Below are 24,068 nucleotides of genomic sequence, written 5' to 3'. Positions count from 1 at the left end.
AACAAAGTCAAAGCCATTTGCAGTATGCCACCCCCTACAAATGTCACAGAATTACAAAGATTTTTAGGTATGGTAACATACTTAGGCTCATACATAGAGAATCTGTCAGAAAAAACTTCTAATTTAAGAATGCTTTTGTCTAAAGAAAATGAATGGTCTTGGCAAGAGAGACATAACATAGAATTTAATGTATTAAAAGAGACTATAACTAAAGCCCCTGTCTTGACATATTATGATCAAAATAAACCTTTTACACTGTCAGTTGATTCGTCTAAAGATGCCATGGGTGCAGTGATTTGCCATGATAAACACCCCATTGCATATGCTTCAGCTTCATTAAGCTCATGTCAACAGTCATACTCTCAGATTGAGAAAGAGCTATTAGCAATCCTATTTGGTTGTACAAAGTTTCACCAATATGTCTATGGTCGCCACACTTTGGTTGAAACAGACCTCAAACCAATAGTATCTATAAAAAACCAATTTACAACATTCCACCCCGTCTTCAAAGAATAATGCTGAGATTACAACCATATGACCTCAATGTAACTTACAAACCAGGTAAATATCTTTATGTAGCTGATACTCTGTCCAGAGCAGCTTTACCAGAACAGTCATTACATGATCTTGATTCTGACCTAGATTTACATGTCAATTTAGTCATTAGATCACTGTCAGTTAGTCCAAATAAACTTAAATCTATTCAAGAACTAACTTCCCAAGACAAGGAATTGTCACTCTTAAGTAAATGTTGCATAGAAGGTTGGCCTGAACATAAAAAATTACTTCCAGACATCCTTAGGTCTTATTTTCCTTTAAAAACTGATATACACATTATTAATGGCATTGTCTTCAAAAACAACAGTGTCATTATACCAGTAGCCGTAACCGTAACCGTTGTCTTCCCTAAACATTGGTGATAAAATATACTTCAAGAAACAGCCAGACAGTATTTGGACACCTGGTACTGTTTCTGACATAGGTCCACAGCCTAGATCATATATAGTATATGATGTCTCCCCGGAAGGTACTTTTCGTCGTAATCGCCAACACATCCTACAACCAAAACTTTCACCCTCTGAGTCCCCTCCTAGTAGTAGTTCACTTCCATCCCCGTCAGTTCCACAAGATACTGATCCAACGTCCCCTTCCAATGTATCGCCGTCTTCTCCATCGAATTATCAATCCCCTGGTAGAAATAATCCTGTCCAAGAATCTAAAACAAACACATCACATACACCAAATACACGTACTCACCACACAACTTATTCTTCATTCGGCAGAGCTATCATAAAGCCCCGAAGATTTTGGTAATTAGTCTAGAATCTAGATTAAGTTCATAATTTGTACTTAGTTTGTAAATGTATTGTTTAATGTCTTTAACCTAATTTTGTTTTGTGTAGCTGTCAAAACACAGTTATGTCAATTTAGTAGACGTCAATGTGAGAACTGTCAAAATTGAAAATGTCAGTCAAGTCAATGTTCCGTACCATTATTTCAGTCTAATAGTATGTAAGAATTTTGTCAATGTAAAAAAAAACAAAAGTGTATACTTACGTACGTACTATGTTCCACTTCATGCCATGTTTTCTTTTCTTAATTAGGGAGATGTTACGTATCTATGATTTAATATTATCTATGGGTTTCCGTTTCCTGTAGTATGTCTCGGACCGCCTGTCATGGCTGAACATATGTTTATGAATAACAGTAATGTCGTCTTATTTTAATAACCGCTTACCTGGCCACCCACCATAACACGATACACGTTTCAATACATGACATGTTTGTGTTTGCCACATGCTGATAGTGTCTGATGACAATTATCATTAACATCTGTATTCTGCCTGAATAATAATATTTACACAATTATTATACACTTGGGTATAGTAAAACGTTACGGCTCGTTGCTCAATTATCTCCAAAAATTGCGTGACGTAATAGTTGAAAGCCGAATCCCTATCACCAAATTGCGCTTCTCAACATTACAAAATTTGTCAGCCAAATAGGTATATCGATCATCTTTCATTACTCACATTATTCTACATTTTTTACATCTAAAATACGTCATTATCTCATCACTATCTTTAATTAAATATGTTCAGATGAGGGAAGAGTTTACCGGATCGACGGAATGAACCTTAAATGATGGAATCGTATGTTATTCTTCAACCAACCAATGTTTTAATAGTTATTCTGCTATTCTATAAATCATTCAAATCGATCCTACCGTTCTCGAGTTATAAGTGTTCGAACAAACACTGTTTTGTATATTAAGTAGTTTTACTGTGTTAAAACGAAGTTAAAAGAAACAGTCGCGACATCTATTGGATATTACGTAAGTTTAGAAATTTGATATAGAGACATCTAGCGGAAAACGAATAAACTAAGTTGTCGATGCCAGTTTGGACCATTAATTTTGAAATTTAAGACACGTGAACTAATCATATACTACATTCATAGATGGCGTTGTTTCAGAAAATATTATGTATTGACAATGTCCTAGACATAATATTTGTTTTTACTAAAATTATTATAACTGTATCATTTGATTAGACATGTACACAAAATTTAATTTTTAAACACAATAACACGCAGACAGTACCTGTATATTATCTGCCGATCCCCACGATTTAAGCTGATCGCTATCATCTGATCTTCTATCAAGTTCCCTCTCTCGGGCAGACTTCGGCACATACGCTGAAGACCTGGTCGCACCTACGCCTAGGAAGTTACTGAGTTACTGAACGCCTCTGTCGTCTTCTTTACGCGAACGTAAGAAACCCCTCTTTTTCTAAGAAAACAGAAATAATATAAGACAGATAAAAACAAATTATATAAACAATTGTAAACAAAAAAAGAAATTATTGTTGAATAATTATGAGTTTTAAATGGACCGTAGAAAAATGAAGTAATTTTTAGTGAAGTAAAAATTACATAATTTCAATTCAGTATTTTAGACAAGTACTTACGTGAGAAGTATTTTCGAAAGTCGTAGTAAGAATTTCTAGATAAAAGATAATTTTAACTGGATCTACACTATAGGCTCGACCAGGGTTCGTCCGCGATCTCAGTCTGGTAAAATTATTTAAAACTCGTCCTAAGAGACAATTCAAAAAATATCTAATTGCATCGTTTTGACTAAAGTACACATCTCTCTTTTCATCACAGCTTTACCACAATTTGACAGAAAGAGACAAATTAGTACTTTAGTAACAAGGGTGATTAAATTAAATTGATTTAGTTTTTATGAATAAACTGTATGTTTATTATTTCTTTGGTACAATGTTTCTTTTTAACCAATTAGCGAGTTTAAATTACTACATGCATCAATCAATATTGTACAACTACAATCGAAACTGTTTCACTTTATTAACAGGCTGATAAGTTCTTTTTCTGATTTATTCTTTATAAAAAAATAAGTGGCGCTACAACCTTTTCAGGTTTTTGTATGTTTCGTGATCCTTGGTTTTGTTCATCAAATAGGCACGTAGATGAGCCTTCTGTGCCTGACATACCCCGCCGACTTTTGTGTATATGGCAACTCGGTTTCTTTACAATTTTATACACCACCGTACGAGCGATTTTTAAAAAAATATACAGAAATTACATTGGTAAACAGCCGGGGTTCGAACCTACGACCCTAAGGATGAGAATAACATGCTGATACCACTACACCAAAACTGCTTTATATCTTTTATGTTAAATAATAATACAATAAAAAATAATAACAGTTTTATTTTATTAATCTACTTAATATTACATTTATTCTATCACTCTTCCTTTACTGTGCAGTCTTCTGCTTTGGAACTCCTTACCTCTTGGTATCAGACGAGCTGTCTTTAATTTTTTTTTTTAAATCTTCTTTTTGAGCATTTATCTCCTGCCTCGTAATTAGCTACATATATATAATAGCTGTTGTGACTCGATAATCCTAGGATTAACTTTTACATATTTGTTTAAATATTATTACTAGCTGACCCGGAAAACGTCGTTTTGGACTGTAGGTATATAATTTCTAGGAAACATTTTTTTAGTTCAATAAAAATAATTATCTACTATTATAAAAAATAGGGGTTGATCGTAGAGGGATGACAATTAAGGGTTGTATGTATTTTTGTATGCTGTATCATAAAAAAAATAAAACAAAAAGTTTTGTGTAAAAAATAAAAATTTAGGTGTGGGACCACCCTTAACATTTAGGGGGATGAAAAATAGATGTTGTCCGATTCTCAAACTTACTGAATATGCATAAATTTTTTTATAAGAATTGGTTAAGCCGTTTCGGAGGAGTATGGGAAAACAATTATTGTGACACGAGAATTTTATATATTAAATAGATTATTAACTTAGATTTTAGATTAACTTAGATTTTAGTTTACTTTAGTTATAGTTAGTGTTACATGTTATTTTACGATTTTTTTTTTTAAATTATTTATGCACTTCTTGTACTTTATCCTCTGTATGTGTTTCTTTCTATATTTTACCATACTAGGGTTGCCTGGAAGAAATCGCTTGTTAGCGATAACGCCGCCCGTTGCCTAATAACTTATGTAACCTACTTTTTTATATGTATGTTTTTGTATAAGGAACTGCTCCAGATGTGGTCAAGTTCACCGTACAAAATGTCCAGCCATGGGAGTCATCTGTAACAACTGCCACAAGCCGAATCACTTTGCCAAGTGTTGCCGCAGCACACATGTGAGATTCATAGAAGAAAAAAGTATGGGTAATCCCATTGATACTTATTTTCTAAATAGTCTTTTCACTAATGAGATTTCTGTCAGCCAAAGAAACCCTTATCATATAACTTTGTCCATAAATAGTAAGAATGTAGACTTTTTACTTGACACAGGTGCTGACACTAACATTTTATCATTTAACTCTTACAAAAAACTTAATTTGTCATTGAGTAGTTTAAAGAAAAGTAATCACAAACTTTCAACCTTTAGCGGTGAAGTATTACCTACAGTAGGTCAATGCATTCTGTCTGTCACACATAACAACAAAGTATACAATGTCAATTTCCACATTATAGATATACCTTGTAGAAATATTATTGGTCGCAACAGTTGTGAGAATTTAAAATTAGTCAAAAGAGTCCATAATGTCCAATTTCATGAGTCTGTCAATGTATCACAGCTTGTTGAATATAAAGATCTCTTCTCAGGAATAGGTTGTCTTAAAGATTACGAATGTCATTTGTCAATGAAGCCTGATGCTGTACCATCTATAGATGTCCATTCAGTCTCTTAGAACAATTAAAAGAAGAATAAGCCATGTTAGAAAAAGATCAAATTATAACCAAAGTCGAGGAACCTACTAAATGGGTTAGCTCAATTGTAATTGCCTCAAAAAAGAATGGTAAACTACGCCTGTGCATTGATCCAAGGAAACTTAATAAAGCCATTGTGCGTCCTCATTATCAATTTCCAACTGTTGATGAAATTAAATCCAGCCTCTCTGGTACGCAAACAAAGGTTTTTATATGCTTAAATTAGATGAAGCTTCTTCAAAGCTATGTACATTCATCACACCTCAAGGTAGATATAGATTCCTAAGACTACCCTTCGGGATAAATGCAGCTCCAGAACTGTTTCATTCCATCATGACAAACAGATTCAGTGACATTTCAGGAGTCCAAATTATGATGGACGATTTCCTAATTTATGGTCAAACAAAAGAAGAACATGATTTTAGATTAAAACAAGTCTTAGATAGAGCTAGGGAGTTAGGAATAAAATTTAATAAAGAAAAGTCTAATATATCTAAAAGTAAAGGCAAGTACTTAAGACACATCTTTTCTAAAGATGGTGTGAAAGTTGATGAAAACAAAGTCAAAGCCATTTGCAGTATGCCACCCCCTACAAATGTCACAGAATTACAAAGATTTTTAGGTATGGTAACATACTTAGGCTCATACATAGAGAATCTGTCAGAAAAAACTTCTAATTTAAGAATGCTTTTGTCTAAAGAAAATGAATGGTCTTGGCAAGAGAGACATAACATAGAATTTAATGTATTAAAAGAGACTATAACTAAAGCCCCTGTCTTGACATATTATGATCAAAATAAACCTTTTACACTGTCAGTTGATTCGTCTAAAGATGCCATGGGTGCAGTGATTTGCCATGATAAACACCCCATTGCATATGCTTCAGCTTCATTAAGCTCATGTCAACAGTCATACTCTCAGATTGAGAAAGAGCTATTAGCAATCCTATTTGGTTGTACAAAGTTTCACCAATATGTCTATGGTCGCCACACTTTGGTTGAAACAGACCTCAAACCAATAGTATCTATAAAAAACCAATTTACAACATTCCACCCCGTCTTCAAAGAATAATGCTGAGATTACAACCATATGACCTCAATGTAACTTACAAACCAGGTAAATATCTTTATGTAGCTGATACTCTGTCCAGAGCAGCTTTACCAGAACAGTCATTACATGATCTTGATTCTGACCTAGATTTACATGTCAATTTAGTCATTAGATCACTGTCAGTTAGTCCAAATAAACTTAAATCTATTCAAGAACTAACTTCCCAAGACAAGGAATTGTCACTCTTAAGTAAATGTTGCATAGAAGGTTGGCCTGAACATAAAAAATTACTTCCAGACATCCTTAGGTCTTATTTTCCTTTAAAAACTGATATACACATTATTAATGGCATTGTCTTCAAAAACAACAGTGTCATTATACCAGTAGCCGTAACCGTAACCGTTGTCTTCCCTAAACATTGGTGATAAAATATACTTCAAGAAACAGCCAGACAGTATTTGGACACCTGGTACTGTTTCTGACATAGGTCCACAGCCTAGATCATATATAGTATATGATGTCTCCCCGGAAGGTACTTTTCGTCGTAATCGCCAACACATCCTACAACCAAAACTTTCACCCTCTGAGTCCCCTCCTAGTAGTAGTTCACTTCCATCCCCGTCAGTTCCACAAGATACTGATCCAACGTCCCCTTCCAATGTATCGCCGTCTTCTCCATCGAATTATCAATCCCCTGGTAGAAATAATCCTGTCCAAGAATCTAAAACAAACACATCACATACACCAAATACACGTACTCACCACACAACTTATTCTTCATTCGGCAGAGCTATCATAAAGCCCCGAAGATTTTGGTAATTAGTCTAGAATCTAGATTAAGTTCATAATTTGTACTTAGTTTGTAAATGTATTGTTTAATGTCTTTAACCTAATTTTGTTTTGTGTAGCTGTCAAAACACAGTTATGTCAATTTAGTAGACGTCAATGTGAGAACTGTCAAAATTGAAAATGTCAGTCAAGTCAATGTTCCGTACCATTATTTCAGTCTAATAGTATGTAAGAATTTTGTCAATGTAAAAAAAAACAAAAGTGTATACTTACGTACGTACTATGTTCCACTTCATGCCATGTTTTCTTTTCTTAATAAGGGAGATGTTACGTATCTATGATTTAATATTATCTATGGGTTTCCGTTTCCTGTAGTATGTCTCGGACCGCCTGTCATGGCTGAACATATGTTTATGAATAACAGTAATGTCGTCTTATTTTAATAACCGCTTACCTGGCCACCCACCATAACACGATACACGTTTCAATACATGACATGTTTGTGTTTGCCACATGCTGATAGTGTCTGATGACAATTATCATTAACATCTGTATTCTGCCTGAATAATAATATTTACACAATTATTATACACTTGGGTATAGTAAAACGTTACGGCTCGTTGCTCAATTATCTCCAAAAATTGCGTGACGTAATAGTTGAAAGCCGAATCCCTATCACCAAATTGCGCTTCTCAACATTACAAAATTTGTCAGCCAAATAGGTATATCGATCATCTTTCATTACTCACATTATTCTACATTTTTTACATCTAAAATACGTCATTATCTCATCACTATCTTTAATTAAATATGTTCAGATGAGGGAAGAGTTTACCGGATCGACGGAATGAACCTTAAATGATGGAATCGTATGTTATTCTTCAACCAACCAATGTTTTAATAGTTATTCTGCTATTCTATAAATCATTCAAATCGATCCTACCGTTCTCGAGTTATAAGTGTTCGAACAAACACTGTTTTGTATATTAAGTAGTTTTACTGTGTTAAAACGAAGTTAAAAGAAACAGTCGCGACATCTATTGGATATTACGTAAGTTTAGAAATTTGATATAGAGACATCTAGCGGAAAACGAATAAACTAAGTTGTCGATGCCAGTTTGGACCATTAATTTTGAAATTTAAGACACGTGAACTAATCATATACTACATTCATAGATGGCGTTGTTTCAGAAAATATTATGTATTGACAATGTCCTAGACATAATATTTGTTTTTACTAAAATTATTATAACTGTATCATTTGATTAGACATGTACACAAAATTTAATTTTTAAACACAATAACACGCAGACAGTACCTGTATATTATCTGCCGATCCCCACGATTTAAGCTGATCGCTATCATCTGATCTTCTATCAAGTTCCCTCTCTCGGGCAGACTTCGGCACATACGCTGAAGACCTGGTCGCACCTACGCCTAGGAAGTTACTGAGTTACTGAACGCCTCTGTCGTCTTCTTTACGCGAACGTAAGAAACCCCTCTTTTTCTAAGAAAACAGAAATAATATAAGACAGATAAAAACAAATTATATAAACAATTGTAAACAAAAAAAGAAATTATTGTTGAATAATTATGAGTTTTAAATGGACCGTAGAAAAATGAAGTAATTTTTAGTGAAGTAAAAATTACATAATTTCAATTCAGTATTTTAGACAAGTACTTACGTGAGAAGTATTTTCGAAAGTCGTAGTAAGAATTTCTAGATAAAAGATAATTTTAACTGGATCTACACTATAGGCTCGACCAGGGTTCGTCCGCGATCTCAGTCTGGTAAAATTATTTAAAACTCGTCCTAAGAGACAATTCAAAAAATATCTAATTGCATCGTTTTGACTAAAGTACACATCTCTCTTTTCATCACAGCTTTACCACAATTTGACAGAAAGAGACAAATTAGTACTTTAGTAACAAGGGTGATTAAATTAAATTGATTTAGTTTTTATGAATAAACTGTATGTTTATTATTTCTTTGGTACAATGTTTCTTTTTAACCAATTAGCGAGTTTAAATTACTACATGCATCAATCAATATTGTACAACTACAATCGAAACTGTTTCACTTTATTAACAGGCTGATAAGTTCTTTTTCTGATTTATTCTTTATAAAAAAATAAGTGGCGCTACAACCTTTTCAGGTTTTTGTATGTTTCGTGATCCTTGGTTTTGTTCATCAAATAGGCACGTAGATGAGCCTTCTGTGCCTGACATACCCCGCCGACTTTTGTGTATATGGCAACTCGGTTTCTTTACAATTTTATACACCACCGTACGAGCGATTTTTAAAAAAATATACAGAAATTACATTGGTAAACAGCCGGGGTTCGAACCTACGACCCTAAGGATGAGAATAACATGCTGATACCACTACACCAAAACTGCTTTATATCTTTTATGTTAAATAATAATACAATAAAAAATAATAACAGTTTTATTTTATTAATCTACTTAATATTACATTTATTCTATCACTCTTCCTTTACTGTGCAGTCTTCTGCTTTGGAACTCCTTACCTCTTGGTATCAGACGAGCTGTCTTTAATTTTTTTTTTTAAATCTTCTTTTTGAGCATTTATCTCCTGCCTCGTAATTAGCTACATATATATAATAGCTGTTGTGACTCGATAATCCTAGGATTAACTTTTACATATTTGTTTAAATATTATTACTAGCTGACCCGGAAAACGTCGTTTTGGACTGTAGGTATATAATTTCTAGGAAACATTTTTTTAGTTCAATAAAAATAATTATCTACTATTATAAAAAATAGGGGTTGATCGTAGAGGGATGACAATTAAGGGTTGTATGTATTTTTGTATGCTGTATCATAAAAAAAATAAAACAAAAAGTTTTGTGTAAAAAATAAAAATTTAGGTGTGGGACCACCCTTAACATTTAGGGGGATGAAAAATAGATGTTGTCCGATTCTCAAACTTACTGAATATGCATAAATTTTTTTATAAGAATTGGTTAAGCCGTTTCGGAGGAGTATGGGAAAACAATTATTGTGACACGAGAATTTTATATATTAAATAGATTATTAACTTAGATTTTAGATTAACTTAGATTTTAGTTTACTTTAGTTATAGTTAGTGTTACATGTTATTTTACGATTTTTTTTTTTAAATTATTTATGCACTTCTTGTACTTTATCCTCTGTATGTGTTTCTTTCTATATTTTACCATACTAGGGTTGCCTGGAAGAAATCGCTTGTTAGCGATAACGCCGCCCGTTGCCTAATAACTTATGTAACCTACTTTTTTATATGTATGTTTTTGTATAAGGAACTGCTCCAGATGTGGTCAAGTTCACCGTACAAAATGTCCAGCCATGGGAGTCATCTGTAACAACTGCCACAAGCCGAATCACTTTGCCAAGTGTTGCCGCAGCACACATGTGAGATTCATAGAAGAAAAAAGTATGGGTAATCCCATTGATACTTATTTTCTAAATAGTCTTTTCACTAATGAGATTTCTGTCAGCCAAAGAAACCCTTATCATATAACTTTGTCCATAAATAGTAAGAATGTAGACTTTTTACTTGACACAGGTGCTGACACTAACATTTTATCATTTAACTCTTACAAAAAACTTAATTTGTCATTGAGTAGTTTAAAGAAAAGTAATCACAAACTTTCAACCTTTAGCGGTGAAGTATTACCTACAGTAGGTCAATGCATTCTGTCTGTCACACATAACAACAAAGTATACAATGTCAATTTCCACATTATAGATATACCTTGTAGAAATATTATTGGTCGCAACAGTTGTGAGAATTTAAAATTAGTCAAAAGAGTCCATAATGTCCAATTTCATGAGTCTGTCAATGTATCACAGCTTGTTGAATATAAAGATCTCTTCTCAGGAATAGGTTGTCTTAAAGATTACGAATGTCATTTGTCAATGAAGCCTGATGCTGTACCATCTATAGATGTCCATTCAGTCTCTTAGAACAATTAAAAGAAGAATAAGCCATGTTAGAAAAAGATCAAATTATAACCAAAGTCGAGGAACCTACTAAATGGGTTAGCTCAATTGTAATTGCCTCAAAAAAGAATGGTAAACTACGCCTGTGCATTGATCCAAGGAAACTTAATAAAGCCATTGTGCGTCCTCATTATCAATTTCCAACTGTTGATGAAATTAAATCCAGCCTCTCTGGTACGCAAACAAAGGTTTTTATATGCTTAAATTAGATGAAGCTTCTTCAAAGCTATGTACATTCATCACACCTCAAGGTAGATATAGATTCCTAAGACTACCCTTCGGGATAAATGCAGCTCCAGAACTGTTTCATTCCATCATGACAAACAGATTCAGTGACATTTCAGGAGTCCAAATTATGATGGACGATTTCCTAATTTATGGTCAAACAAAAGAAGAACATGATTTTAGATTAAAACAAGTCTTAGATAGAGCTAGGGAGTTAGGAATAAAATTTAATAAAGAAAAGTCTAATATATCTAAAAGTAAAGGCAAGTACTTAAGACACATCTTTTCTAAAGATGGTGTGAAAGTTGATGAAAACAAAGTCAAAGCCATTTGCAGTATGCCACCCCCTACAAATGTCACAGAATTACAAAGATTTTTAGGTATGGTAACATACTTAGGCTCATACATAGAGAATCTGTCAGAAAAAACTTCTAATTTAAGAATGCTTTTGTCTAAAGAAAATGAATGGTCTTGGCAAGAGAGACATAACATAGAATTTAATGTATTAAAAGAGACTATAACTAAAGCCCCTGTCTTGACATATTATGATCAAAATAAACCTTTTACACTGTCAGTTGATTCGTCTAAAGATGCCATGGGTGCAGTGATTTGCCATGATAAACACCCCATTGCATATGCTTCAGCTTCATTAAGCTCATGTCAACAGTCATACTCTCAGATTGAGAAAGAGCTATTAGCAATCCTATTTGGTTGTACAAAGTTTCACCAATATGTCTATGGTCGCCACACTTTGGTTGAAACAGACCTCAAACCAATAGTATCTATAAAAAACCAATTTACAACATTCCACCCCGTCTTCAAAGAATAATGCTGAGATTACAACCATATGACCTCAATGTAACTTACAAACCAGGTAAATATCTTTATGTAGCTGATACTCTGTCCAGAGCAGCTTTACCAGAACAGTCATTACATGATCTTGATTCTGACCTAGATTTACATGTCAATTTAGTCATTAGATCACTGTCAGTTAGTCCAAATAAACTTAAATCTATTCAAGAACTAACTTCCCAAGACAAGGAATTGTCACTCTTAAGTAAATGTTGCATAGAAGGTTGGCCTGAACATAAAAAATTACTTCCAGACATCCATAGGTCTTATTTTCCTTTAAAAACTGATATACACATTATTAATGGCATTGTCTTCAAAAACAACAGTGTCATTATACCAGTAGCCGTAACCGTAACCGTTGTCTTCCCTAAACATTGGTGATAAAATATACTTCAAGAAACAGCCAGACAGTATTTGGACACCTGGTACTGTTTCTGACATAGGTCCACAGCCTAGATCATATATAGTATATGATGTCTCCCCGGAAGGTACTTTTCGTCGTAATCGCCAACACATCCTACAACCAAAACTTTCACCCTCTGAGTCCCCTCCTAGTAGTAGTTCACTTCCATCCCCGTCAGTTCCACAAGATACTGATCCAACGTCCCCTTCCAATGTATCGCCGTCTTCTCCATCGAATTATCAATCCCCTGGTAGAAATAATCCTGTCCAAGAATCTAAAACAAACACATCACATACACCAAATACACGTACTCACCACACAACTTATTCTTCATTCGGCAGAGCTATCATAAAGCCCCGAAGATTTTGGTAATTAGTCTAGAATCTAGATTAAGTTCATAATTTGTACTTAGTTTGTAAATGTATTGTTTAATGTCTTTAACCTAATTTTGTTTTGTGTAGCTGTCAAAACACAGTTATGTCAATTTAGTAGACGTCAATGTGAGAACTGTCAAAATTGAAAATGTCAGTCAAGTCAATGTTCCGTACCATTATTTCAGTCTAATAGTATGTAAGAATTTTGTCAATGTAAAAAAAAACAAAAGTGTATACTTACGTACGTACTATGTTCCACTTCATGCCATGTTTTCTTTTCTTAATAAGGGAGATGTTACGTATCTATGATTTAATATTATCTATGGGTTTCCGTTTCCTGTAGTATGTCTCGGACCGCCTGTCATGGCTGAACATATGTTTATGAATAACAGTAATGTCGTCTTATTTTAATAACCGCTTACCTGGCCACCCACCATAACACGATACACGTTTCAATACATGACATGTTTGTGTTTGCCACATGCTGATAGTGTCTGATGACAATTATCATTAACATCTGTATTCTGCCTGAATAATAATATTTACACAATTATTATACACTTGGGTATAGTAAAACGTTACGGCTCGTTGCTCAATTATCTCCAAAAATTGCGTGACGTAATAGTTGAAAGCCGAATCCCTATCACCAAATTGCGCTTCTCAACATTACAAAATTTGTCAGCCAAATAGGTATATCGATCATCTTTCATTACTCACATTATTCTACATTTTTTACATCTAAAATACGTCATTATCTCATCACTATCTTTAATTAAATATGTTCAGATGAGGGAAGAGTTTACCGGATCGACGGAATGAACCTTAAATGATGGAATCGTATGTTATTCTTCAACCAACCAATGTTTTAATAGTTATTCTGCTATTCTATAAATCATTCAAATCGATCCTACCGTTCTCGAGTTATAAGTGTTCGAACAAACACTGTTTTGTATATTAAGTAGTTTTACTGTGTTAAAACGAAGTTAAAAGAAACAGTCGCGACATCTATTGGATATTACGTAAGTTTAGAAATTTGATATAGAGACATCTAGCGGAAAACGAATAAACTAAGTTGTCGATGCCAGTTTGGACCATTAATTTTGAAATTTAAGACACGTGAACTAATCATATACTACATTCATAGATGGCGTTGTTTCAGAAAATATTATGTATTGACAATGTCCTAGACATAATATTTGTTTTTACTAAAATTATTATAACTGTATCATTTGATTAGACATGTACACAAAATTTAATTTTTAAACACAATAACACGCAGACAGTACCTGTATATTATCTGCCGATCCCCACGATTTAAGCTGATCGCTATCATCTGATCTTCTATCAAGTTCCCTCTCTCGGGCAGACTTCGGCACATACGCTGAAGACCTGGTCGCACCTACGCCTAGGAAGTTACTGAGTTACTGAACGCCTCTGTCGTCTTCTTTACGCGAACGTAAGAAACCCCTCTTTTTCTAAGAAAACAGAAATAATATAAGACAGATAAAAACAAATTATATAAACAATTGTAAACAAAAAAAGAAATTATTGTTGAATAATTATGAGTTTTAAATGGACCGTAGAAAAATGAAGTAATTTTTAGTGAAGTAAAAATTACATAATTTCAATTCAGTATTTTAGACAAGTACTTACGTGAGAAGTATTTTCGAAAGTCGTAGTAAGAATTTCTAGATAAAAGATAATTTTAACTGGATCTACACTATAGGCTCGACCAGGGTTCGTCCGCGATCTCAGTCTGGTAAAATTATTTAAAACTCGTCCTAAGAGACAATTCAAAAAATATCTAATTGCATCGTTTTGACTAAAGTACACATCTCTCTTTTCATCACAGCTTTACCACAATTTGACAGAAAGAGACAAATTAGTACTTTAGTAACAAGGGTGATTAAATTAAATTGATTTAGTTTTTATGAATAAACTGTATGTTTATTATTTCTTTGGTACAATGTTTCTTTTTAACCAATTAGCGAGTTTAAATTACTACATGCATCAATCAATATTGTACAACTACAATCGAAACTGTTTCACTTTATTAACAGGCTGATAAGTTCTTTTTCTGATTTATTCTTTATAAAAAAATAAGTGGCGCTACAACCTTTTCAGGTTTTTGTATGTTTCGTGATCCTTGGTTTTGTTCATCAAATAGGCACGTAGATGAGCCTTCTGTGCCTGACATACCCCGCCGACTTTTGTGTATATGGCAACTCGGTTTCTTTACAATTTTATACACCACCGTACGAGCGATTTTTAAAAAAATATACAGAAATTACATTGGTAAACAGCCGGGGTTCGAACCTACGACCCTAAGGATGAGAATAACATGCTGATACCACTACACCAAAACTGCTTTATATCTTTTATGTTAAATAATAATACAATAAAAAATAATAACAGTTTTATTTTATTAATCTACTTAATATTACATTTATTCTATCACTCTTCCTTTACTGTGCAGTCTTCTGCTTTGGAACTCCTTACCTCTTGGTATCAGACGAGCTGTCTTTAATTTTTTTTTTTAAATCTTCTTTTTGAGCATTTATCTCCTGCCTCGTAATTAGCTACATATATATAATAGCTGTTGTGACTCGATAATCCTAGGATTAACTTTTACATATTTGTTTAAATATTATTACTAGCTGACCCGGAAAACGTCGTTTTGGACTGTAGGTATATAATTTCTAGGAAACATTTTTTTAGTTCAATAAAAATAATTATCTACTATTATAAAAAATAGGGGTTGATCGTAGAGGGATGACAATTAAGGGTTGTATGTATTTTTGTATGCTGTATCATAAAAAAAATAAAACAAAAAGTTTTGTGTAAAAAATAAAAATTTAGGTGTGGGACCACCCTTAACATTTAGGGGGATGAAAAATAGATGTTGTCCGATTCTCAAACTTACTGAATATGCATAAATTTTTTTATAAGAATTGGTTAAGCCGTTTCGGAGGAGTATGGGAAAACAATTATTGTGACACGAGAATTTTATATATTAAATAGATTATTAACTTAGATTTTAGATTAACTTAGATTTTAGTTTACTTTAGTTATAGTTAGTGTTACATGTTATTTTACGATTTTTTTTTTTAAATTATTTATGCACTTCTTGTACTTTATCCTCTGTATGTGTTTCTTTCTATATTTTACCATACTAGGGTTGCCTGGAAGAAATCGCTTGTTAGCGATAACGCCGCCCGTTGCCTAATAACTTATGTAACCTACTTTTTTATATGTATGTTTTTGTATAAGGAACTGCTCCAGATGTGGTCAAGTTCACCGTACAAAATGTCCAGCCATGGGAGTCATCTGTAACAACTGCCACAAGCCGAATCACTTTGCCAAGTGTTGCCGCAGCACACATGTGAGATTCATAGAAGAAAAAAGTATGGGTAATCCCATTGATACTTATTTTCTAAATAGTCTTTTCACTAATGAGATTTCTGTCAGCCAAAGAAACCCTTATCATATAACTTTGTCCATAAATAGTAAGAATGTAGACTTTTTACTTGACACAGGTGCTGACACTAACATTTTATCATTTAACTCTTACAAAAAACTTAATTTGTCATTGAGTAGTTTAAAGAAAAGTAATCACAAACTTTCAACCTTTAGCGGTGAAGTATTACCTACAGTAGGTCAATGCATTCTGTCTGTCACACATAACAACAAAGTATACAATGTCAATTTCCACATTATAGATATACCTTGTAGAAATATTATTGGTCGCAACAGTTGTGAGAATTTAAAATTAGTCAAAAGAGTCCATAATGTCCAATTTCATGAGTCTGTCAATGTATCACAGCTTGTTGAATATAAAGATCTCTTCTCAGGAATAGGTTGTCTTAAAGATTACGAATGTCATTTGTCAATGAAGCCTGATGCTGTACCATCTATAGATGTCCATTCAGTCTCTTAGAACAATTAAAAGAAGAATAAGCCATGTTAGAAAAAGATCAAATTATAACCAAAGTCGAGGAACCTACTAAATGGGTTAGCTCAATTGTAATTGCCTCAAAAAAGAATGGTAAACTACGCCTGTGCATTGATCCAAGGAAACTTAATAAAGCCATTGTGCGTCCTCATTATCAATTTCCAACTGTTGATGAAATTAAATCCAGCCTCTCTGGTACGCAAACAAAGGTTTTTATATGCTTAAATTAGATGAAGCTTCTTCAAAGCTATGTACATTCATCACACCTCAAGGTAGATATAGATTCCTAAGACTACCCTTCGGGATAAATGCAGCTCCAGAACTGTTTCATTCCATCATGACAAACAGATTCAGTGACATTTCAGGAGTCCAAATTATGATGGACGATTTCCTAATTTATGGTCAAACAAAAGAAGAACATGATTTTAGATTAAAACAAGTCTTAGATAGAGCTAGGGAGTTAGGAATAAAATTTAATAAAGAAAAGTCTAATATATCTAAAAGTAAAGGCAAGTACTTAAGACACATCTTTTCTAAAGATGGTGTGAAAGTTGATGAAAACAAAGTCAAAGCCATTTGCAGTATGCCACCCCCTACAAATGTCACAGAATTACAAAGATTTTTAGGTATGGTAACATACTTAGGCTCATACATAGAGAATCTGTCAGAAAAAACTTCTAATTTAAGAATGCTTTTGTCTAAAGAAAATGAATGGTCTTGGCAAGAGAGACATAACATAGAATTTAATGTATTAAAAGAGACTATAACTAAAGCCCCTGTCTTGACATATTATGATCAAAATAAACCTTTTACACTGTCAGTTGATTCGTCTAAAGATGCCATGGGTGCAGTGATTTGCCATGATAAACACCCCATTGCATATGCTTCAGCTTCATTAAGCTCATGTCAACAGTCATACTCTCAGATTGAGAAAGAGCTATTAGCAATCCTATTTGGTTGTACAAAGTTTCACCAATATGTCTATGGTCGCCACACTTTGGTTGAAACAGACCTCAAACCAATAGTATCTATAAAAAACCAATTTACAACATTCCACCCCGTCTTCAAAGAATAATGCTGAGATTACAACCATATGACCTCAATGTAACTTACAAACCAGGTAAATATCTTTATGTAGCTGATACTCTGTCCAGAGCAGCTTTACCAGAACAGTCATTACATGATCTTGATTCTGACCTAGATTTACATGTCAATTTAGTCATTAGATCACTGTCAGTTAGTCCAAATAAACTTAAATCTATTCAAGAACTAACTTCCCAAGACAAGGAATTGTCACTCTTAAGTAAATGTTGCATAGAAGGTTGGCCTGAACATAAAAAATTACTTCCAGACATCCTTAGGTCTTATTTTCCTTTAAAAACTGATATACACATTATTAATGGCATTGTCTTCAAAAACAACAGTGTCATTATACCAGTAGCCGTAACCGTAACCGTTGTCTTCCCTAAACATTGGTGATAAAATATACTTCAAGAAACAGCCAGACAGTATTTGGACACCTGGTACTGTTTCTGACATAGGTCCACAGCCTAGATCATATATAGTATATGATGTCTCCCCGGAAGGTACTTTTCGTCGTAATCGCCAACACATCCTACAACCAAAACTTTCACCCTCTGAGTCCCCTCCTAGTAGTAGTTCACTTCCATCCCCGTCAGTTCCACAAGATACTGATCCAACGTCCCCTTCCAATGTATCGCCGTCTTCTCCATCGAATTATCAATCCCCTGGTAGAAATAATCCTGTCCAAGAATCTAAAACAAACACATCACATACACCAAATACACGTACTCACCACACAACTTATTCTTCATTCGGCAGAGCTATCATAAAGCCCCGAAGATTTTGGTAATTAGTCTAGAATCTAGATTAAGTTCATAATTTGTACTTAGTTTGTAAATGTATTGTTTAATGTCTTTAACCTAATTTTGTTTTGTGTAGCTGTCAAAACACAGTTATGTCAATTTAGTAGACGTCAATGTGAGAACTGTCAAAATTGAAAATGTCAGTCAAGTCAATGTTCCGTACCATTATTTCAGTCTAATAGTATGTAAGAATTTTGTCAATGTATAAAAAAACAAAAGTGTATACTTACGTACGTACTATGTTCCACTTCATGCCATGTTTTCTTTTCTTAATAAGGGAGATGTTACGTATCTATGATTTAATATTATCTATGGGTTTCCGTTTCCTGTAGTATGTCTCGGACCGCCTGTCATGGCTGAATATATGTTTATGAATAACAGTAATGTCGTCTTATTTTAATAACCGCTTACCTGGCCACCCACCATAACACGATACACGTTTCAATACATGACATGTTTGTGTTTGCCACATGCTGATAGTGTCTGATGACAATTATCATTAACATCTGCATTCTGCCTGAATAATAATATTTACACAATTATTATACACTTGGGTATAGTAAAACGTTACGGCGCGTTGCTCAATTATCTCCAAAAATTGCGTGACGTAATAGTTGAAAGCCGAATCCCTATCACCAAATTGCGCTTCTCAACATTACAAAATTTGTCAGCCAAATAGGTATATCGATCATCTTTCATTACTCACATTATTCTACATTTTTTACATCTAAAATACGTCATTATCTCATCACTATCTTTAATTAAATATGTTCAGATGAGGGAAGAGTTTACCGGATCGACGGAATGAACCTTAAATGATGGAATCGTATGTTATTCTTCAACCAACCAATGTTTTAATAGTTATTCTGCTATTCTATAAATCATTCAAATCGATCCTACCGTTCTCGAGTTATAAGTGTTCGAACAAACACTGTTTTGTATATTAAGTAGTTTTACTGTGTTAAAACGAAGTTAAAAGAAACAGTCGCGACATCTATTGGATATTACGTAAGTTTAGAAATTTGATATAGAGACATCTAGCGGAAAACGAATAAACTAAGTTGTCGATGCCAGTGTGGACCATTAATTTTGAAATTTAAGACACGTGAACTAATCATATACTACATTCATAGATGGCGTTGTTTCAGAAAATATTATGTATTGACAATGTCCTAGACATAATATTTGTTTTTACTAAAATTATTATAACTGTATCATTTGATTAGACATGTACACAAAATTTAATTTTTAAACACAATAACACGCAGACAGTACCTGTATATTATCTGCCGATCCCCACGATTTAAGCTGATCGCTATCATCTGATCTTCTATCAAGTTCCCTCTCTCGGGCAGACTTCGGCACATACGCTGAAGACCTGGTCGCACCTACGCCTAGGAAGTTACTGAGTTACTGAACGCCTCTGTCGTCTTCTTTACGCGAACGTAAGAAACCCCTCTTTTTCTAAGAAAACAGAAATAATATAAGACAGATAAAAACAAATTATATAAACAATTGTAAACAAAAAAAGAAATTATTGTTGAATAATTATGAGTTTTAAATGGACCGTAGAAAAATGAAGTAATTTTTAGTGAAGTAAAAATTACATAATTTCAATTCAGTATTTTAGACAAGTACTTACGTGAGAAGTATTTTCGAAAGTCGTAGTAAGAATTTCTAGATAAAAGATAATTTTAACTGGATCTACACTATAGGCTCGACCAGGGTTCGTCCGCGATCTCAGTCTGGTAAAATTATTTAAAACTCGTCCTAAGAGACAATTCAAAAAATATCTAATTGCATCGTTTTGACTAAAGTACACATCTCTCTTTTCATCACAGCTTTACCACAATTTGACAGAAAGAGACAAATTAGTACTTTAGTAACAAGGGTGATTAAATTAAATTGATTTAGTTTTTATGAATAAACTGTATGTTTATTATTTCTTTGGTACAATGTTTCTTTTTAACCAATTAGCGAGTTTAAATTACTACATGCATCAATCAATATTGTACAACTACAATCGAAACTGTTTCACTTTATTAACAGGCTGATAAGTTCTTTTTCTGATTTATTCTTTATAAAAAAATAAGTGGCGCTACAACCTTTTCAGGTTTTTGTATGTTTCGTGATCCTTGGTTTTGTTCATCAAATAGGCACGTAGATGAGCCTTCTGTGCCTGACATACCCCGCCGACTTTTGTGTATATGGCAACTCGGTTTCTTTACAATTTTATACACCACCGTACGAGCGATTTTTAAAAAAATATACAGAAATTACATTGGTAAACAGCCGGGGTTCGAACCTACGACCCTAAGGATGAGAATAACATGCTGATACCACTACACCAAAACTGCTTTATATCTTTTATGTTAAATAATAATACAATAAAAAATAATAACAGTTTTATTTTATTAATCTACTTAATATTACATTTATTCTATCACTCTTCCTTTACTGTGCAGTCTTCTGCTTTGGAACTCCTTACCTCTTGGTATCAGACGAGCTGTCTTTAATTTTTTTTTTTAAATCTTCTTTTTGAGCATTTATCTCCTGCCTCGTAATTAGCTACATATATATAATAGCTGTTGTGACTCGATAATCCTAGGATTAACTTTTACATATTTGTTTAAATATTATTACTAGCTGACCCGGAAAACGTCGTTTTGGACTGTAGGTATATAATTTCTAGGAAACATTTTTTTAGTTCAATAAAAATAATTATCTACTATTATAAAAAATAGGGGTTGATCGTAGAGGGATGACAATTAAGGGTTGTATGTATTTTTGTATGCTGTATCATAAAAAAAATAAAACAAAAAGTTTTGTGTAAAAAATAAAAATTTAGGTGTGGGACCACCCTTAACATTTAGGGGGATGAAAAATAGATGTTGTCCGATTCTCAAACTTACTAATTAAGCATAAAATTTTTTATAAGAATTGGTTAAGCCGTTTCGGAGGAGTATGGGAAAACAATTAGTGTGACACGAGAATTTTATATATTAAATAGATTATTAACTTAGATTTTAGATTAACTTAGATTTTAGTTTACTTTAGTTATTTAGTTATATAGTTATTATTTATGCACTTCTTGTACTTTATCCTCTGTATGTGTTTCTTTCTATATTTTACCATACTAGGGTTGCCTGGAAGAAATCGCTTGTTAGCGATAACGCCGCCCGTTGCCTAATAACTTATGTAACCTACTTTTTTATATGTATGTTTTTGTATAAGGAACTGCTCCAGATGTGGTCAAGTTCACCGTACAAAATGTCCAGCCATGGGAGTCATCTGTAACAACTGCCACAAGCCGAATCACTTTGCCAAGTGTTGCCGCAGCACACATGTGAGATTCATAGAAGAAAAAAGTATGGGTAATCCCATTGATACTTATTTTCTAAATAGTCTTTTCACTAATGAGATTTCTGTCAGCCAAAGAAACCCTTATCATATAACTTTGTCCATAAATAGTAAGAATGTAGACTTTTTACTTGACACAGGTGCTGACACTAACATTTTATCATTTAACTCTTACAAAAAACTTAATTTGTCATTGAGTAGTTTAAAGAAAAGTAATCACAAACTTTCAACCTTTAGCGGTGAAGTATTACCTACAGTAGGTCAATGCATTCTGTCTGTCACACATAACAACAAAGTATACAATGTCAATTTCCACATTATAGATATACCTTGTAGAAATATTATTGGTCGCAACAGTTGTGAGAATTTAAAATTAGTCAAAAGAGTCCATAATGTCCAATTTCATGAGTCTGTCAATGTATCACAGCTTGTTGAATATAAAGATCTCTTCTCAGGAATAGGTTGTCTTAAAGATTACGAATGTCATTTGTCAATGAAGCCTGATGCTGTACCATCTATAGATGTCCATTCAGTCTCTTAGAACAATTAAAAGAAGAATAAGCCATGTTAGAAAAAGATCAAATTATAACCAAAGTCGAGGAACCTACTAAATGGGTTAGCTCAATTGTAATTGCCTCAAAAAAGAATGGTAAACTACGCCTGTGCATTGATCCAAGAAAACTTAATAAAGCCATTGTGCGTCCTCATTATCAATTTCCAACTATTGATGAAATTAAATCCAGCCTCTCTGGTACGCAAACAAAGGTTTTTATATGCTTAAATTAGATGAAGCTTCTTCAAAGCTATGTACATTCATCACACCTCAAGGTAGATATAGATTCCTAAGACTACCCTTCGGGATAAATGCAGCTCCAGAACTGTTTCATTCCATCATGACAAACAGATTCAGTGACATTTCAGGAGTCCAAATTATGATGGACGATTTCCTAATTTATGGTCAAACAAAAGAAGAACATGATTTTAGATTAAAACAAGTCTTAGATAGAGCTAGGGAGTTAGGAATAAAATTTAATAAAGAAAAGTCTAATATATCTAAAAGTAAAGGCAAGTACTTAAGACACATCTTTTCTAAAGATGGTGTGAAAGTTGATGAAAACAAAGTCAAAGCCATTTGCAGTATGCCACCCCCTACAAATGTCACAGAATTACAAAGATTTTTAGGTATGGTAACATACTTAGGCTCATACATAGAGAATCTGTCAGAAAAAACTTCTAATTTAAGAATGCTTTTGTCTAAAGAAAATGAATGGTCTTGGCAAGAGAGACATAACATAGAATTTAATGTATTAAAAGAGACTATAACTAAAGCCCCTGTCTTGACATATTATGATCAAAATAAACCTTTTACACTGTCAGTTGATTCGTCTAAAGATGCCATGGGTGCAGTGATTTGCCATGATAAACACCCCATTGCATATGCTTCAGCTTCATTAAGCTCATGTCAACAGTCATACTCTCAGATTGAGAAAGAGCTATTAGCAATCCTATTTGGTTGTACAAAGTTTCACCAATATGTCTATGGTCGCCACACTTTGGTTGAAACAGACCTCAAACCAATAGTATCTATAAAAAACCAATTTACAACATTCCACCCCGTCTTCAAAGAATAATGCTGAGATTACAACCATATGACCTCAATGTAACTTACAAACCAGGTAAATATCTTTATGTAGCTGATACTCTGTCCAGAGCAGCTTTACCAGAACAGTCATTACATGATCTTGATTCTGACCTAGATTTACATGTCAATTTAGTCATTAGATCACTGTCAGTTAGTCCAAATAAACTTAAATCTATTCAAGAACTAACTTCCCAAGACAAGGAATTGTCACTCTTAAGTAAATGTTGCATAGAAGGTTGGCCTGAACATAAAAAATTA

At 33.4% G+C, this 24,068-nt stretch overlaps 1 long non-coding RNA gene across 3 annotated transcripts in view; it reads right to left on the bottom strand.

The window, feature by feature from the left end:
* LOC125062029 overlaps positions 1-24,068 on the bottom strand; it is a 60,928-nt gene that overhangs the window by 10,372 nt on the left and 26,488 nt on the right. For all 3 annotated transcript variants that reach the window (XR_007119128.1, XR_007119127.1, XR_007119129.1), the window contains 4 exons: positions 18,739-20,272; positions 12,912-14,445; positions 7,085-8,618; positions 1,258-2,791 (listed from right to left, as the gene is read on the bottom strand). This is a non-coding gene — a long non-coding RNA (uncharacterized LOC125062029). The remainder of the gene's footprint in view (positions 1-1,257; positions 2,792-7,084; positions 8,619-12,911; positions 14,446-18,738; positions 20,273-24,068) is intronic.

This window comes from Pieris napi, chromosome W (assembly GCF_905475465.1).
Source record: "Pieris napi chromosome W, ilPieNapi1.2, whole genome shotgun sequence".
NCBI classification, from domain to species: domain Eukaryota; kingdom Metazoa; phylum Arthropoda; class Insecta; order Lepidoptera; family Pieridae; genus Pieris; species Pieris napi.
The sequence above is the reverse complement of the archived record's forward strand: the minus strand, read 5'-3'. Positions and strand labels throughout refer to the sequence as shown.